The sequence below is a fragment of the Mobula birostris genome, chromosome 23, assembly GCF_030028105.1.
Source record: "Mobula birostris isolate sMobBir1 chromosome 23, sMobBir1.hap1, whole genome shotgun sequence".
Taxonomy (NCBI): Eukaryota; Metazoa; Chordata; class Chondrichthyes; order Myliobatiformes; family Myliobatidae; genus Mobula; species Mobula birostris.
Genome location: NC_092392.1, coordinates 20,520,289 through 20,539,771, shown reverse-complemented (window position 1 = coordinate 20,539,771; position 19,483 = coordinate 20,520,289). Strand labels below are relative to the sequence as shown.

At 41.6% G+C, this 19,483-nt stretch overlaps 1 long non-coding RNA gene across 1 annotated transcript in view; it reads right to left on the bottom strand.

Annotated features, from left to right (window-relative positions):
- The window catches only part of LOC140186701 (uncharacterized), a 59,430-nt gene extending 52,740 nt beyond the window's left edge, over positions 1–6,690 (bottom strand). Inside the window, exon 1 of the long non-coding RNA XR_011882921.1 lies at positions 6,604–6,690. This is a non-coding gene — a long non-coding RNA (uncharacterized lncRNA). The remainder of the gene's footprint in view (positions 1–6,603) is intronic.
- Positions 6,691–19,483: the final 12,793 nt, after the last annotated feature.

Genomic DNA, 19,483 nt, shown 5'->3' with positions numbered 1-19,483 from the left:
GGTCTCTTGACTTCACAAATCTACCTTATCATGGCCTTGCACTTTATTCTCCACGTGCACTACCTCAGTCACCTTAATACTTTATTCTGCATTCTGTTTCTGGTTTTCCCTTTAACGACTACAATGCATTGATGTGATGAAATTACCTTTATGGATGACATGTAAAATATGTACCTCGGTACATGTGACAATAATAAACCAATTTACCACATATTTCTTCTTATATTTGGATACTTGCTGTATGGATGTAGGACCTTGTTGAGGAATATAGAATATTCTCAGTAGAGTAATTGCTCCCTTCTTGTTTCTGACTTCCACATACACTGACTTATTAAATGATCCCTTCATGACATCCTCCCTTTCTGCAGCTTTGATACTATTCCTAATTAGCAATACCATTTCTACACACCCTTTTACCTCCCTTCCTATAACTTTGAACCATCTAAACCCTGAAACATCAAGCCTAACCTCGCCACAGCCAGGCAGCCAATTCTACACAACAGCCTGAGGTTGGACAATTTCAGGCTGTTCTCCCTAGAGTATTGGAGGCTGAAGGGAGACCTGATAGAGGTTTTATTTTAATTATGAGAGGCATAGGTAGGATAGATAGTCAAAATCTGTCCCTCAGGATAGAAATGTCAAACACCAGAGGACAAGCTGTAAGATTAGAGGTGGGAAATTTAACAGTGACATGAGGGGCCAGTTTTTTCCACAGAGTGGTATGAGACTGGAGTGAATTTCCTAGGGCAGTGGTGAAAGTAGGCAGTTTGGTGGAGTTTAAGAGGCTTTTACGCACATAAATATTAAGAGAATGAAGAGATATGGATGATACACAAGAGGAGGGCATTTAGTATAAATTGGCCTCAAGATTGGCACAACGTTGTGAATTGAATATGCTGTCCACTGCTGAACTGTTCTGTGTTCTATGCTCTATGTACTTGCAAGGAGATGGTGCAGGGGAAAATGCCATTAGGACTGAAGCTGTTATTGCAGATAGGAAAGATTGGCCAGGTTGGTGTGTTGGTGTGTTCTTTTTCCCTTTGCAAATCTGTTCTGCACCCTCTCTAATGCAGTCATATCTCTCCTACAGTGTGCTGACCAGAACTGCAGTCAGGAAGCTTGCTTTGGCCTAATTAGCAATCTTCTTTAAATAGTTCCAGACCTTCTATCGCAAGCCTAAGCAATAATTATGCAGATTCCTCCAAGTGTCACCTGCAGTATCCTAGGGACTTGTTATTTAGCAGTACCATTCATAAATATTTGGGTATCTTGACAGTGACAAATGAACCCACTAAGACAGGCGATACTTGCGATGAAACTGAACAATATATCTCTCCTCTTGGTATACATGGTATCGAAGGGAGAGCAACAACTCTGACCTGAAATATTTACAAATGAGGTGTATAATACTGAGAGGTTTAAACTGAGTCAATTATTAGGGCCCATTTCACTGAGCAGAGGAGTCAAAACTCAAAGGGCGGAGATTTAAAGAGATGGCAAGAGGAGGAAAATATTTTTGCTCAGAGAGTAGTGGGTGTTTATTTATTTATTTGCTTGTTTATTTATTTAGAGATACAGTGCCGAATAGGCCCTTCAGCCCTTCGGTCCTTCAATCCGCATTCCCCAGCAACCCCTGACAACCTGATTTAACCCTGATCTAATCACGGGACAATTGTCAATGACCAGTTAACCTACCTGGTACCTCTTTGGACTTTGGGAGGAAACCGGAGCACCCAGGGAAAACACATACATTCCGCAGAGAGGAACTACAGAGGCTCCTTACAGATGGCACCGGGATTAAACCCCAAGCTCCGATGTACCGAGCTTTAATAGGGTCGCACTAACCACTGTTCATTGCCTGAAAGAGTGGTGAAAGCGGAAACTCTCTGCACATTTAAATATGGTGTTTGGATGTATAGACCATAAGGGCAGAATTTTGCCTTTTGGCCTATCCGGTCTGCTCCTCTATTCCGTCATGGCTGATTTATTATCACTCTCCACCCCATTCTCTTGCCTGTTCCTCATAACCTTTGATATCCTAAATAACCAAAAAAAAACTATCAGTTCCGGTGATGTCACCATTCAGAATGGCAGCTTAGATCAACAGCTCCTCCAGAAAAACACATATTTTGCCCCGTTAATCCATCAAATATAAGATTTTTTGAAAATATCTGAATTGATAAGGGGGGCAAGAAAGGGGAGAAAGAATGGAGATAAAAAAAAGCATCACTGCGGAGCCTATGGAAGGGAGAGGTGCAGCGCACGACTCTCCTGCACGTGCGCGTGGTGGCGAGGCTGACGCTGGGCCTAGTGCAGGCGAAGCGACAAATATGATAAAGATTCTGGAAGAGATAAGGGAAGTCCAAAAAGATATAAAGCAGCAACTCAATGATATAAAGTCAGAGCTCGCCAACGTCAATCAGAAAATAGGGGTGGCAGAGACTCGAATTGAGAGATGGAAGATTGTGTGCAAAACGTGGAACAGATACTAAGTAAGACGATAAAAATATTAAATCAACAGGAAACTAAGTTGCTTGACCAGGAGGGAAGATCGCGATGGAAAAATATCAGGATTTATAATGTTCCCAAAGGAGCAGAGGGATTGTCGATGATGGACTTTGTAGACAAGCTGCTGCGGGAAGTGCTGGAGATTCCTCAGACTACAGAGATTGAAATTGAAAGGGCGCATCGTTCACTCGTCCAGCGGCCTCCCGGAGACAGAGAAGATAAACCGCGCTCCATAGTACTTAGATACCTTCGATTCAAGAGCAAGGCGGAGATGCTTCAAAGGGCCTGGATTAAGAAGAGGGTGTTTTCGAATGGGAAGTTAATATACTTCGATCATGATTACCCCCCGGCAGTCCTACAGAAAGAGAAGGAATATTCCGGTGAAATGAATATTAAAGCAAGAAAAGATTAAATTCCAAACCCCGTAACCTGCTAAACTGAGGGTATTTTACCAAGAAGGGATGCGACTGTACCAGACGGTGGAAGAGGTGACTACAGACATGAAGAACAGAGGACTGCCCATTAGCATGGTCAAACCAAGGGAAACTCTGGCTGAGCAGTTACCCCGAACTGCTTGGGAAATAGTAAGAGAACCTAGAAAGCAGGGGACGGGAACAGGACGAGAGAAGGATTTTAGGAAGAGACTGTCAATTCTCCGAGTGCAGCCCTCACCTCCTCCAGAACAGCCATAAGGTTTGGCTAACTTTAAAAGTGCTGATAAACTAAACGGAAGCAAAAATAGACGGTGATATACTTATCTTGAGAAATACATGTTATAATGTGGATTTTATATTACTCAATTTTTAAAAAATCATTTATTTATTCCTTTTTCCCTACCTAAATGAGAATATATACATGGGAGGAATACACAGGGAAATCATTTCTATGTAATGGACATTTTTCTTACTTACTTTTATAGGTACTGCAGCGGAGGCCCTCAACCCACAGCTAGGAGGGGCTATCCCCCATGGCTAGACTTTTTATCTAGCCCAACCCAGGGTCATCTAGAGACCCCAGCCTTGGAGCCACATCTTCCTTACCTTTCTTTTTATTATTCATTTTTCTTGGTTCTTATTTGTTCAGGGAGTAGATCGATTAAGTTATATTCTGCAAATTTCGATGATATACTAACAGATAAATATACTTAAAGAGTAAGACCATATATTTTGGGTATATACCTCAAGAACGGTTGAAAAGAGATAAATATAAATATTTAATGAATGTACTGCTGGTGGCTGGTAAAAAGACCCTTCCCAGGAAATGGTTATCTCAGGAGAGGCCAACTTTAAATGTATGGATGGAAATTACAATGGACATTTACAAAATGGAGAAGATTACATAAGTTAATCATAAGTTGGAACAATTTTATTCATACTGGAAAAAAATGGTTTAACTACATAACATCTCATAGGCCTGATTTTATTCTCACAATCAGTGAATATGTTGTTAAAAAAATCATTCTGTACTCTGTACATAGTTCTCTTATTTCGATTTTTCTTTCTTTCCTCCACTTTCTATAAGAGTATACTTCAGATAAGTATTATGTGGAGATTTGTGACAAATATAATTATATGATCTATATGTATAGTATCTGAAATACATCCTCTGGAAATGTTTGTTTGATGATGAAACTCAATAAAAAATAAATTACAAAAAAAACTGAAAAAAAGGCTATCAGCCACCATTTTAAATATATCTAATGACTTGTTCTCAACAACCATCTGTAGCAATGTGAAGGCAAAGTCAGTGTACTTAAAAAAGCCACGGCTTCAAGTGGCACAGACCTTGGGGCGACACAGTAGAATAACGATTAGCAAAGGGTTTTACAGCAGCGCTGTCTGTAAGGAGTTTGTATGCTCTCTCCACTACTGCATAGGTTTTCTCCAGTTGCTCCGATATACTCCTACATTCCAAAGACATACGGGTCAGGATTAGTGAGTTGTGCACATGTTACGTTGAGCCCAGAAGCGTGGTGACGCTTGCAGGCTGCAGTAAGTCCATAAGACCATAAGACATAGGAGCAGAATTAGGCCATTCAGCCCAACAATTCTACACCATTCCATCATGACTGATGTATTATCCCTCTCAACCACATTCTCCTGCCTTTCCCCTTTCTAATCAAGAAACTTCCTAGCTCTGTTTAATTAACTTGTCCTCACAGCCTTCTATGGTAATGAATTTCACAGATTCACCACCTCCTGGCTAAAGAAATTCCTCTTCATCTCTGTTCTAAGGGGGCATCCCTCTATTCTGAGGCTGTGCCCTCTGGTCCTAGATTCCCCAACTATAGGAAATATTCTCTCCAATATTCTCTATCTAGACCTTTCAGTATTCAATTGGTTTCAATGAGATTCCCCCTCATTGGAGCTGTGCTTGGCCACACAGCCATAAGTGTAAAGTGAGTAGAGCAGGGGACTAAGCACACAGCCTTGTGGGCGTATCTGTGCTGATGGAGATTGTGGAGGAGGTATTGTTGCCAATCCAAACTGACTGGGGTCTGCAAGTGAGGAAACTGAGGGTCCAATCACACAAGGAGGTATTGAAGCCAATGTCTTGAAGCATATTGATTCATTTTGAGGGGATAATGGTATTGAATCCCAAGCTGTAGTCGATAAAGAACATACTGATGTACATCCTTTGCTATCCAGATGTTCCAGTGAAGAGCCAGTGAGATGTTATCTACTGTGGACCTGTTGCTCTAGTAGCCAAACTGAAGTGGATCAAGTCACTTCTCAGGTAGGAGTTTATAAGTTTCATCACCAACCTCCCAAAAGACTTCATCACTGTGGATGTAAGTGCTACTGGACAATAGTCACTGAGGCAGGTTACCTCATTCTTCTTAGGCACTGGTATAATTGAAGCCTGCTTGAAGCAGGTGAGTACCTCAGACTGCCAAAGCGATTTTTTGAGAGGAGTGGATTAGGTTATAGTCTTTACCCCAGGGTTGAAGAGTCCAAAACAGAGATACAGGGTAAGAGGGGAGAGATTTAAGAAAGACCTGAGAGGTAATTTCTTTACAGAGGTAGTGAGTACCCTCTACGTAAAGAAGTTACATAGAAGGACAAGCATTGGGGGGGGGGAGGGAGTTTAGAGGAGATGTGAAGAGGAAGTTTATTTTACACAGTGAAAATGGTTGAGGCAGGTACAGTTGCAACACTTAAGAGGCATTTGGGTAGGTACATGGAGAAGAGGGACTTTGAGGGTTATGGGCTGGATGCGGGCAGCTGAACCTAGCAGGGAGGAAGCTTCATGCTGAATTACTCTGACTCCAAGATGGTGAGTGCCCTCTGGTCTTGTGATGGCACATTGATCAAGATGCAGACAAGAGGACTCATTTGCAATGTAAGTACTTGAGAGGAAAAAAACTGAACTTGGGAAACTCAAGTGTGGGCAACAGATGCAAATTTGGGCTGTTTCTAAGACATTCGCTCAACGGTAATGTTGGATTAAGAGATCGTGACAGGAATTTTCCAACATTGCTTCCTAGTCATTGTGAGGAACCAGCTGTTCCCAACAAATCAACAAAGCTGACTGCCTTCTGCTACTAATTTTACCCAGAAACATTTACTAGGCATCTCAACTATCAGCACATTTTTACAGCAGCCCAATAAAGTATTCCTATCACTTTCAGTATTCTGAATAAAATGTGTACAAAGACATCTATTAAAGCTTTCTACAGTTGCATTAATGTATCTTACAATGAATGCACTCTGTTTTATAATTAGATGTTTTGCACAGAAACAATTTTTGAATTGAATCCAAAAGCAGCTTGCATTTTATTTGTAACATTGTGATGCTGCTGCAAGATGTGATAGTTATATGTCTTAACACTTGGTGTGTACTGTACACATGTAGCACATTCCACAGAGCACCATAGAAGACTGGGGTCAAACCTTCGGAGAATGAAAAGGAAGCAGGAAGCGTACATTGCTAAATACACCAAATTGTTCTGCTTGCGTCCAGTAATCCTGAACTATTTATTCCCTGCCAGGCACCACATTCCAGGCACTCACTACCCGCTGTGTAAAGAAGTTACCTCTCTGGACTCTCTTAAATCTTTCCCCTCTTATCCAGATTAGCATAGGTCTGACCTACCTCTGAGATATGTTGAACCACTGGTGCCAGCACCATAAGGCGTTATTATGTGCTGTGTCATATGACGTGGGTAATCATGGTCTTCCATCTGCTTTAATCTAAAAAGTTCTAATAAGTTCTTCAAAACTTTTCCCTGTCCATCCCTTGATGTAATCCGAATGTCATGCACTGTCAACCATGTCTATTTGTTCCATCAATTTTTCCCATCACTGCAAGATGTTCGAGCTTCTCCTTCCTCAGTACATGTCCCAGAAACTCCAGCTGCTGCTTCCTGATTGATGATATCAGCTCTCTTCTTATTCCGGCTTTTCACAACACTTCCTCATTTGCTACTCTGTCTTTCCGCAATATTTTCATTATTGTTCTCAGAAAACACATCTCTGCAGATTTGAGTCTTCCCTCGTTTTGCCCTGATATTGTCCAACATTCGCTTCCATATGTTGGTGTGGAATGGACATAGCATTGCAAAACTGTGTTTCATACTCATAGAAATTATGTTATTCTTTAGTATCTTACTCAAACGCTCGAACGTGCATTTAGCAATCTCAAACCGCCTTCAAATTTCAACATCAGCCCTACTGTCAGATGTTATCATGCTCCCTAAGTAATTGAACTTCTATGTTTCTTTAATTGTTTCGTTGCCCACTTTCAGTTCGCATACATTCAGTCTTCTTGCAGTAGATGGTCAATCCTCTCTTTAGACTTCCTTTGACGACTTTATCTAGTATTTCCTGGAGCTTTTTGTTAGAAGTAGCTCTCAGCATTGTGTTGTCTGTGTATCGTAGGTTGTTCGAATTGTATCCACCAATTATCATGCCTGGAAGACTGTTAATTTCCCTTAGAACCTTCTTTCAATAAAGGTTGAATAGGTCAGGCAAGAGAACACAACCCTGTCTGACTCCCCTCTTAATCTGGACAAAATCACTTGTCTCATTTTCAACTCTCATCCCTGCTCTATTCCCAATACACAAGACTTAAGACAGAAGAGCAGATTTTCAGCCATTCAGCCCATTATTTGCTTCGCCTTTCAACCTTGGCTGATTTATTTTCCCTTTCAGCCCCATTCCGTGACACCATTAAAGGGGGTAGGTGCAGGGGTTTTCCTACATCTGCATGGATGTTGGTTTGTTCTCAGATTCAGATTCAGATTAATTCTGGGATAGGGCTGTCAATTGTCCCGTACTAGCCGGGACATCCCGTATATTGGGCTAAATTGGTTTGTCCCATACGGGACCACCCTTGTCCCATATTTCCCCCGCTAACGTAGAGCGTTCCTATGAAACCGTTCATAAGCCAAAATGGCGTAAAGTGAAGAAGCAATTACCATTAATTTTTATTGGAAAAATTTTTGAGTGTTCCCAGACCCAAGAAATAACCTACCAAGTCATACCAAATAACACATAAAACCTGAAATAACACTAACATATAGTAAAAGCAGGAATGATATGATAAATGCACAGCCTATATAAAGTATAAATAATGTATGCACAGTGTAGTTTCACTTACCACAATAGGGAAGATTAAGCCAAAACTGATTTGTAGGAAAAAATCAGCACGTACACGCATGCGCACACACCTGCCCGTGCAAGGCTTCATGGTCATGGTAGTCTTTCTCGGGGTAAACACAAGTGTTCTGTATTTGACAGCTACTTTTGTCCCTTATTTGGGAATGAGAAAGTTGGCAACCCTATTCTGGGAGCAGCCCGTGTGTCACCACACACTCCAGCACCAACATAGCATGCTCACAGCATTCCACAGAAGAACGCAAGCAACAAGAACAACAAAACAAAACAAGAGATCAACAGGAAAACAAGTGCTTTTCCCATTCTTCCCAAAGACCCAGACAGACTTCCACCCACAGGACAGGCTATCCTTCTATCCAGATTGTCAGACTCACAGACATCAGGCCTCCACCTTTGGGCTTCAGCCCAGGAAGCCACATGGATTTGACCTTTGGGCCTTGACTTCTGGACTCCTGCAGACCTCTGACCCTGGTGATCCAGGATTCTCTGGACTCCTTTGAACCCTCATGACTCCTTTAGGCCTCTACTTTCAGCCTTCAACCTTCAGGCTTTGACCATTGGCTTTGCCCTTAGAACTTCATCAAGTCTGACCTTTAGGCTGTGACCTTTATTTCCACCTTAACTGGGCCATCATTTATTGTTAAACAGTGGTTTTTAGTTCCTGATTCCTCCACAGGAATAAATATCCTTTCTATATGCACCCTGTTAAAACCTCCAGGATTTGAATTGTTTCACTCAAATTATCCCTCACTCTTCTCAACAATCCAAGTTATGCCTGGCCAACCTTTTCTTAAGATATCCCACCCATTCCAGTGTTAGTAAGCATCCTCTAAACTTATACCATGTGGCATGTATTTAAATAGAGACATTTAAGAGTAATTTAGAGATACGTGCCAATCCAACAAGCCACATATTTAACCCTAGCTTAATCACAGGACAATTTACAAACACCAATTTACGTAACCGGCACGTCATTGGACTCCGGGGCACCGAGAGGAAACCCATGTACTCACAGAAAGGACGTAGAAACTTCTTAAAGACAGCGTCAGAATTAAACTCCGAGCTCCAACACCCCAAGCTGTAATAGCACCTCGCTAACTGTGCATCACCATGGCACAATGCAGGGCAAATTTCTGACAGAGTGCTGGGGCCAGGAATGTGCTTGCCAGGGCTGATAGTGAAAGCATTCATGACCGAAGTGTTTAAGAGGCTCTAAGGTAAGCAGATGAATGTGTAGAGAATGGAAGGGTATGGACATTTTGTGTAGGCAGGAGAGATTAGTTTAGTCATAGTTTAATTAATTGAGCACAACATCGTGGGCTGTAGGGCTTTTTCCTGTGCTCTACTGTTGTATATACCGTAAGTTGTCTCCAATACAGAGACAACCCCATGTCAAATTCGGTTAACCCCACCACAGACATTTTCTATTCTCCCCCCTCCCATCAGGCAGAAGATTCAAAAGCCTGAAAGTACCCACCACCAAGCTCAAGGACAGCTTCTACCCTGCTGGTATAAGTCTATTGAATAGTATGATAAGATGGATTCTTGACCTCATAATCTACCTTGTTATGATCTTGCACCTTAGTATCTACCAGCACTGCAGTTTCTCTGTAGCTGTTGCACTTGACTCTGCATTCTGTCATTGTTTTACCTTGCGCTACCTTAATCTGGGATCTGTATGAATGGTATGCAAGACAAGATGTTTCCTGTACGTCCGTACATGTGACAAATAATAAACCAAATCCAGTTCCAATTCTAAACTCGCCTTACAGAATTCAAATGAGCAAATGACTCAAGATATGGAATGAAGTCCACCCTCGTGGATTTTCGATGTAGGGATAAATTAAGTAAATGAACACAAAATTAATTTTTTGTAACTCATATCTTATTGTATGCACAGATGATTCAGCTTTGTGTTACATAAGTCATTCATACAGATCCCAGATTAAGGTAGCACAAGGTAAAACAATGGTAATACCGGGGTTGCCTCTGTATGTCCATACATGGCCTCCTCTACTGCCATGATGAGGCTAAACTCAGGTTGGAGGAGCAACACCTCATATACCGCCTAGGTAGTCTCCAGCCCCTTCCAACTTCCGGTAATTCCCTCCCCCTCCCTTCCTCTATCCCTATCTCACTCTACCCCCTCCCCCAGCTCCCTCATGGTTCCACCTCCTTCTTCTACCACCCATTGTTTTCAGGGCTATGATGTCAATGCTTCCCCTCCCCCACCCCTTTGTCTTTCAAATTACTGGTCTTTCAACCGAAGCTACAAGCATTCCTCAAATCCTTCCCCATCTTTCATTCTTCAGTCCTGACGAAGGGTTCCGGCCCGAAACATCAACTCATCGTTTCTAACTGACGTTGTCCGACCTGCTGAGTTCATCCAGCGTACTGAAAGTATTGCTTTGATCACAGCATCTGCAGATTATTTTGTGTCCAGGTAAATTTATTATTAAACAATGTATATGTTACCATATACAACCTTGAGATTCTTTTTCTTGCAGGCATTTACGTGAAAATAATAAACACAATAGAATGTGTAAGAACTATACATAAACAAAGACTGACAAACATCCAATGTGCTAAAGAAGACAAACTGTGCAAATAAATAAATAATACTGAGAACAGGAGTTGTAGGGTCCTTGATAGTGAATCACTTCAGCACTGAGGTGAATAGAGTTCTGCACACCAGTTCTGGAGCTTGATGTTTGAGGGGAAATAACTGTTCCAGAACCTGATGGTGTGGGACCTAAGGCTTCAATACCTCTTGCCCAATGGCAGCAGTGAGAAGAGGGAATAGCCTGGATGGTGGGGTCCTTGATGATAAACAGTGCTTTTGTGTGGCAGTGCTCCTTGTAGGTGTGTTCAGTGGTGGGGAGGACTTTGCCTGAGATGAACCAGGCTGAGTCACCAGTTTCTGCATCCTGTATTAAAATCCCCCTTACATAAGAATACAAATACACAATGCTGTTCCCCAGATGTGGACACAACACTGCTTATATTATTAAAGCATACCCTCCCTATGTTTGTATTCAGTCCACAAGCAGCAATGTTTTACCCAGGTGGTTGAAATCCGGAACACAGAGCCTGAAGGGTATGCTGGAGGCAGAGACCCTCATAACAGTTAAGGAATATTTGGACAAGCACTTGAAATGCCAAGGCACAGGTTAGCTTTCTGAATTACATACCGAACTTTTGCAGATTAAACATTAGAACACCCTGATCTCTCCATGCCGTAGAGCTCTGGAATCTCTCATTAGTTAGAAATATGCTTACTTCTTGTTTTTTCTGCCAAGTGGATAATTTCACATGTTCTCCCTTGAAACTCCCTTTGCAAGATCTTTGTATGCTCATAAACCTATCCATAATCCTCTGCAGTGTCCCAAGTCCATACTTTCCGAACTATTTTGTGCCATCAGCAAAGTTAGCAAGCGTACTTTCAGCATGGAGGTTTGGAGAAAAATAGGAAGTTAGATTACCTTTTACTCTACTCACTGTAAATCTTACAACTGTTTTTTCTATTTTCAATTTATTTTTCATTACTTCTTTGGAGGGTGACACAGTTAGTGTACCACATTACAATGCCACTGACCCAGATTCAATTCTGCCATTGTCTGTAAGAAGTTTGTATGTTCTCCCTGGGACTGTGTGTCTTTCCTTTGGTGCCTCTATTTTCCTCTTATATTCCAAAGATGTACAGGTTAGGGTTAGGATTAGGATAAGTGATTTGTGAGCTGCCCAATACAATCTTTGGTGGTTTGATTTCACAGAAACAATGCATTTCACTGTATCTTTCTTATGTACATGTGACAAATAAACCTAATCTTAATCTTTTATTTGCATTCTATCTTGCCACAGGAGTGGTACCAGAGGACTGGTATTAAGTGTTAGTAAAGGCGGGAGGAGAAGATGGCAGCGCAACATAGCGCACGCAGCTCTCCGGTGAAATGATATCGTATCTGTTAAATAGGGGCCGTGGACAATTCTGATTTGATGAAGACAGACATGAGAAGCAGAGGAACATCTGGGGAAATTTCTGAAATGCCCGGTTCGCTGCTGTTGTTACTGTGCGATCAAGAATCTCCGGAGGGTAGGCCCCAAAATCCCCAGCTTTGCCTGCCGCTGGCGACCGAGGCTGAGGTCGAAGCGTTCAGATAGAGATGGTGCTCGGTACTCGGTGTCGGAGGGCTGATCGGAGCTCGAAGCTTTCAGACGACTCAGAGTTGGACTGTGGTCGGGCATGGCAGGGAGAGTTTTCTTCCTTCTCCTGTCTGCGTGAGATGTGGGATTTTCGAGAAACTTTGAACTTTTTTGCTGTGCCATGGACTGTTCTTCATCAAGTTATGGTATTGTTGCACTGTTGTAACTATATGTTATAATTATGTGGTTTTGTTAGTTTTTCAGTCTTGGTCTGTCCTGTGTTTCTGTGATATCACACCAGAGGAATATTGTATCATTTCTTAATGCATGCATTACTAAATGACAATAAAAGAGTACTGCGTGTCCTCATAATCAAAAAAAGTATTAAGAAAGGTAATAGGTATAATCCTGGGAATTATTAACAAGTAAGTTTTGCATTAATAGTGGGCAAACTACTGGAAAGGATTCTTGGAGACAGGATTTTGAGCATTTGGAGATATATGGTCATATTAGGGATAAGTCAGCATGGTTTTGTGAAGAGCAGGTCATGCCTTATGAGCCTAATTGAGATTTTTGAGGAGATTACATAAGAAATTAATAAAGGTTGAGAGGTGGCTGTGGTGAACATGGATTTTAGTAAGGCCTTTTACAATGTTCCCCATGGTAGGCTTGTCCAGAATGTCATAAGGCATAGGATCCATAGAGATTTGGCTGTGTGGATTCAGAATTGACTTGCCCTCAGAAAGCAAAGTGCAGTAGCAGATGCAGAGCATTCTACCTGGAGTTCACACTGGATAGTGTGCAGGGTTCTTGTTACAACGGCCTGTAGACAGGAAGCAGAGTGGCAGATGGAGTTCAATCCAGAAGAGTGAGAGATGATTCACTTTGGAAGATTGAAGTGGAATGCAGAATACAAAGTTAATCGCAGGGTTCGTCGCAGTGTGGAGCGACAGAGGGATCTCGGGGTCCAAGACCGCAGATTTCTCAAAGGTGCTGTGCAAATTGAAAGGGTGGTTAAGAAGGCATGTTGGTCTTCGTTAGTCTGGGGAATGAATCTGAGAGTTGCAAGGTAACGTTACAGTACAATAAAACTCATTTAGTCCACCTTGGAGTGTTATGCTCAGTTCTGTTCACATCATTATAGGAAGGATGTGGAGACTTCAGAGAGGGTACAGAGTAGATTTACCAGGATGTTGCCTAAGTTAAAGGTCTCATCTTACGAGTAAAGACTGAGTGACTTTGGGCTTTTCTCATTGGAGCTACAGAGGATTAGTGGTGACTAGATAGAGGTCTATCGGATTATGAGAGGCATTGATAGAGTGGACAGCCACCACCTTCTCCCTAGACCGGCACTGGCGTATACCAGAAAATATGTGTTTAAGATGAGTAGAGGAGAGTTTAGTGGAGATGTCAGAGGGGAGATGTCAGACAGTGCTGGGTACCTGGAATGTACTACCAGGGGTAGTGGTGGAGGCTAATACAGTCGAGATATTTAAGAGATTCCTAGACAGGCACATAGCTGGGGAAAATGGAAGGTTATGAGCTGTATAAGAGGGAAGAGTTAGACTGATCATGGGGTATGTTTATATAGGTGAGCCCAACATTGTAGGCCAAAGGGCCCATATTATGCTGTACTGTTCAATGTCCTATGTTCTATAATGCTGTTTAATGATTTCTATTTGATTTTAATTATGTACTGTATTTTGCGTAGTTTTTAAGTGTTTCTGAATGTCAGCCTTGGCAGCTATGACAGAAGTGAGATTCTGCCCACACGCCTAGGTCCTCACAAAAATTGTTGGATCTGGTGATTTTGCAATCCAGAGGTCCTTTGGAAGTCAAGAATGAGGCATAAAACTTGTTGCTTACAGCCATTTATTAAGTGCAATAAGAACAAAGAAAAAAAAAAGAACATGTAAATAGTGGTCATCTTATACAAAAACTAGCTCAGACTAGAAAGATTACAAAATCTTCCAAAGGTTCAAAGAAAGGTTCAAAGGTTAATTTATTATCAAAGTATGCAACCCTGAAATTCTTCTTCACCAAGTAGCCATGAAACCAAGAAAGAAAGAAAGAAAGGCAGCACCATCATCAAACCCCAACATCCCCTCACCGCACCAAAAAGACGAACGTATCGGCAAGCTCCAACAGTTCCAGGATCATATCCAAGATGAAAAGCTAACATAAAAGAAGTGAAATATCTGGCTTCATGATCTATCCAAATGTCAACCGAAGGAGCATTGTACACAAGCACCATCTTAACTGGAAGGATAACAATTAACCTATCGAGTAGCCAGATTCCAGTGGTGTGACAACTGCTACACAAAAAAAACTAAAAGAAGCTTCAAGAAAAATACAGAATCAGCTGTTGCACAATTACTGGAAAATTCACTAAATAATTATGCAATTATATAAAAATACAAGCAAGCATAGGAAAGATGAAACTACAAGAAAAATAACAATTTTACACTTTAATTAAACAGGGCTTCAATTCTTTGCTCCCAAATACCAAATTGGTACAGAGGTCTCTCTACACCTTGTCTGGTCCTGTTGGGTGCTGAGGTCTCTCCACACTTTGTCTGGTCCCTGTTGAATGCAAAAGACTCTCTACACCTTGGGTGGTGCCTATAGGTAGAGGGTCAACCTCTTGGGAATTTAACCTTGTGTGAGTGTAAAATTAGCAGGAATAATAGATTTTTTGTGAAATCCTTTGTGGGGCATCAGGCAGGAAATGCGGGCAGATTGGCTATGGGGCAGATCAGCTTGTTGCTAGCTTGTGAATGACAAGCAACAAATCCAACTATAAAGCTGTAAGATTTCATGAAGCAATCTGGAGGTTGAAGGATTAACTATTTTTGAGTAATAATCCTCTCTGATAAACTTAGTGGGTTTATACACAAAATTGCACTGTTCTTTTGTTAGTACAAATATTCTTATGGCTAGGAGTTTTAATTTTTCAATAAACATAATTAATATTGTGTTAATGTTGCACAGATGTTGAGCTGGAACAGTTGTTGGGCAAGTGTACCCCAAGGTAGCTTGGTCAAAATCACTGCAGATTTAAAAACACGCCTTTCTGTTCAGTTAAGGTTGGTCCCAAGCCACAGAGTACTAAGAATCAGACAACCCTGAATGCCGAGTTACGTTGGGATGAGTATTCATTGTATTTATTTTCCTTGGATTGAGCGCTGTATTCCACAGAATAGGGCAGAAAGCTTGGAATAATTCACTTCTCCTGTTGGATCAGGGTTTCCAATTGGAAAGCTGTTCACTTCCATCACATGAAGACTGTCTGGGGATTCTGATCGCCACCTCATTATCTGTTGTTTATTCCCCCATTTATTCACTTCTGTAGTTTATAGTAATTTTATGGCTTTGCACTGTACTGCTACCGCAAAACATCAAAGTTCATCCATGTTGGTGATAATAATTCTGATTCTGAGTTTAAAAAAAAAGCTGATGTTAATAGAGCATTTTTGAAATGCACAGTCTCCATGTGATTTTCCAGTTGGATCCAAGAATAATCAAGATCCAGCAGCAGAACTGCTCCAAGCTTTTTGCTCTACCCTGTGGAATACAGTTTCTGTAATCAGGGAACCTTCTGAATTGACCAGGAAAATAATTTCCATCACATGCACCACCCACCCACCTTCCCCCTCGCCTAGTTTCACCTCTCACTTGCCAGTTTCTACTCCTTTCCCTCCTACCACCATCTGATTTTGGCATGTTCCCCTGTTTCCTTTTCAGTTCTGATGAAAGACTTTGGCCCAAAACATTAACTGTTTATTTCGCTCCACGGATGTTACCTGACCTTGTCTTTCTTGACATTTTGTCCTTGATTAGGTTACTCCACGGTTATTATCAGCCAGTGAAGTTGGATGTGTAGTCACTCTTGTAAGAGGCATTTTTTGCACAGTCCAATCCCACAAAGAGCCTGCAATCATGACCAAATATTAGGTAGAATTATCATGAATCTGACTTGACAATGTTTTTAGCCTCTTCCCAACAGCTGTCTGACATTATCCATATGGTGGACTAAATTTCTCCAGCTCTGTGGCCCCTAGTGACCTCAGGGTCAATATTTCAGGCCAAGGCCCTACTTCAGGCCATTGAATGACACACTGATGAACAGTCGAGAAACGTTGACATGTTTATTCCCCTCCATAGGTGCTGCCCATCCCAGTTGAGCTCCTCCAGCATTTTGTGTGAGTTGCTCAAGATTTTCAGCATCTACAGGACCTCTTTGTGGTTATGTTAGGCATTGTGGAAGAGAAGCCTTTAAGCTTCCCTGATCAAGAACTGTACAAGTTGACATGAAAATTTTAAAACGAAATTACAAATAATTTGAAATACATTATATCAGACTTCCTTAAGTCAAAACATAAATATAGAATGAAATAAATGGAAAGCACTGCTGGTTTTTCTGTTAAAAGAAAGTTAGAGATCCTACTGAAATGAATGGTTTAGACATTCCAGTTGAGCTCGGAGTGAAGATGAGGGGCCGGGTGTGAAGTGCTTGAAACAGCAGCTCTCTGGAGCTCCCTAGATTATATGGTGAGTGCAGGGGAAGTTCGGAGGTCGGGACTCCTCCGATACCATTAGTCATCTATAGAATCACCAATAGTGTACCATTTGGGACATGCCTTCCTCTTATTACCACCACCAGCAGTTTGAGGACGCACATTCAACAGTCTAGAAACAGCCTCTTCCTCTCTGACATCAGATTTCTGAAGGGTCCATGAAGCCATGAACTCTTTTGCTTTCTCTTTTTAGCACTATTTATTTTTATACAGTATATACTTATTGTGATGTATAGTAACTTTTTTGTATTGCTTTCCACTGCTGCCACAAAACAACAAATTTCATGACATACATCACTGATAATAAACCTAATTCTGATTCTGACTCAATCTATCCCCGTGTTTTGTAACAGTGTAAAGTGAGTTAAATATTGGCCAGACCTCAAAAGACAATTCTGTTCTTCAGCAAAATAATTCCATAGATCTTTAACATCCACATGTGAGGAAAAAAAAAGTGGACTTGGTTTTCGATCGTCATCCTTAGGATATTTACAGTATTAAAGGCACTATATAAATGTAGGTTGTTGGCGAAGTAGTCTAAGAAAATATTAAACCATGGTTCCTCTTTCAGAACTTTCCTGGTGTGTTGTGAATTTGGAAGCCAATGAAAAAATACTGTACTTTTGGCTGAACTAGATTCTAGAAAAGAATTTGCAGTTGCAAACCAGTTAACCTTGAACTCAAAAATTAAGGGTTTGATTGGAACATACTGTAGATCAGTACAATAAGGGGCCTTTCAGCCATGATGTCTGTGCCGACCACATGTTAAGTTAAATTAATTCCATCTGCCTGCACGTGACCCAAACCCTCATGCTTTGTCTGGTCTTGTGCCTTAAACAATGCTTCCAACATCTCGACAGGCTGCTCGTTCCAGGCACCAATCACTCTCATCTCTCATCTCCTTTAACTTTTTGGCTCTCTGCTTTAGCCTATACTATACAGTAGCTAACACTTCTGCCAGGGGAAAAGGACTCCAATCCTTTACCCCGTCTATACCTTGCATAGATTTATATACTTCTCATTGAGATTGATTGCTAGGTTAGAAGATGTACCTAAGCCCAGCATTGTCATCTTCAGCAACTCTCGCAATAATTACTCTTTGCCGCATTTTCTCGAGTTGATCTTTCCTTTTCTCCTCTGTCTCTTCCTCTCTCCTCCTCTGCCTGTTATTGTCATTCTGGAGACATGCAGCCCTTTCATCCTTATCTCTTCATCTCTTCCACCATTTATTCTTTCTCTCTGATCCTGGAGTGGTGGGGCCCTGGCCTGATCTGATTCTTGTTCTCTCCTCCTTCTGTGCCTATTGTTGTCATTTTGGAGATGTGCATACCTCTCCTCCTCCATCTCTTCTTCTCTCATCTTTTTTGTCCTGACTCTTTGATCCTGGAGCCGTGCAGCCTTGGCCTCGTCCAATTCTTGTTCTCTCCCTCTCCTTGCCGCTTCCCGATGACATTTGGCGTCATCTCTTGACAGTAATGTTCCCCTTCTCTTTCCATCCAGCATAATTAGGCAGTCTATTTTTTTTACCCTAATGCTTGATAGAAGATACGAAGCAGTAACACCATGTGTTGCGGAATCTGTACAGTGTTGAGGTGAGTGAAGTTACTCACACTGGTTCAGGTTGAAGGGTAATATCTGTTCCACTCTAACCCCTTTTCTTTTCCTCATGTGCTCACCACCTCCCATTGGTTCCCTTTCTCCTTGCCTTTCTTCCATAGTCCATTCTCCTCTCCTATCAGATTCCTTCTTCTTCAGCCCTTTACATTTCCACCTATCACCTCCTAGCTTCTTATTTCATCCTCTTTCCCCCACTCACCTATCTTCCCCCTCGCCTGGTTTCTCCTATCTATTCTGGCTTGTACTTCTTCCCTGCCCCACCTTCATGTCCTGGCTTCTTTCCTCTTCTTTTTCAGTCCTGATGAAGGGTCTCGGCCCAAAGCCTGACACTTTATTCTCCTCCTTAGATACTGCCTGACCCGCTGAGTTCCTCCAACATTGTTACTCTGTGTGTTACTCAGATATCTTGCCTATATTTTCCTCCAATCACGTGAAAGCTATGCCTCCTCTTATTAACCATTTCCATCCTGGAAATGAGTCTCTGGCTATCACTTGATCCAGTCAACCTGCTGAGAGTTTCAAGCATCTCCTACGACTACTCATTTAGTAAAGACTAAAGCTGTATCTAATCGATATGGTAAACTGATATCAGCCCACAAAGCCTGGATGGAAATCTGTTGTTAGTCGTGCTCTAAAAATGCAATGCGGAAGGGCATGGTTCTGCTTTGCTTGCAATAGAAATCTGAGTTCATCAGTGCAGAACAACATACTGCTACTGTTTCAGCTCATGGTTAGCTTATGCAAAGAAGAACAAGATTCCACTCCACAGTCTTAAAGAGAAACACTGCTCTGCATTCTCCACCAGAATGTGCTCCATCGTGGTGAGATATTTACTCCTATTTGTACGAGGATTTTGAATGGATATTGTAACAAACAAAATACTCAGGCGTGATCTGAATCCCAGCCTTGATTCCCGATGGACTTTGCAAAAGCCAAGTCCACCTCAGGCAGTTCCTAAATTGTGTCTCATTTGCTGAATTTCAATTAATCTGGTTTTTCTATGAAGTCAAGCAATCAGGC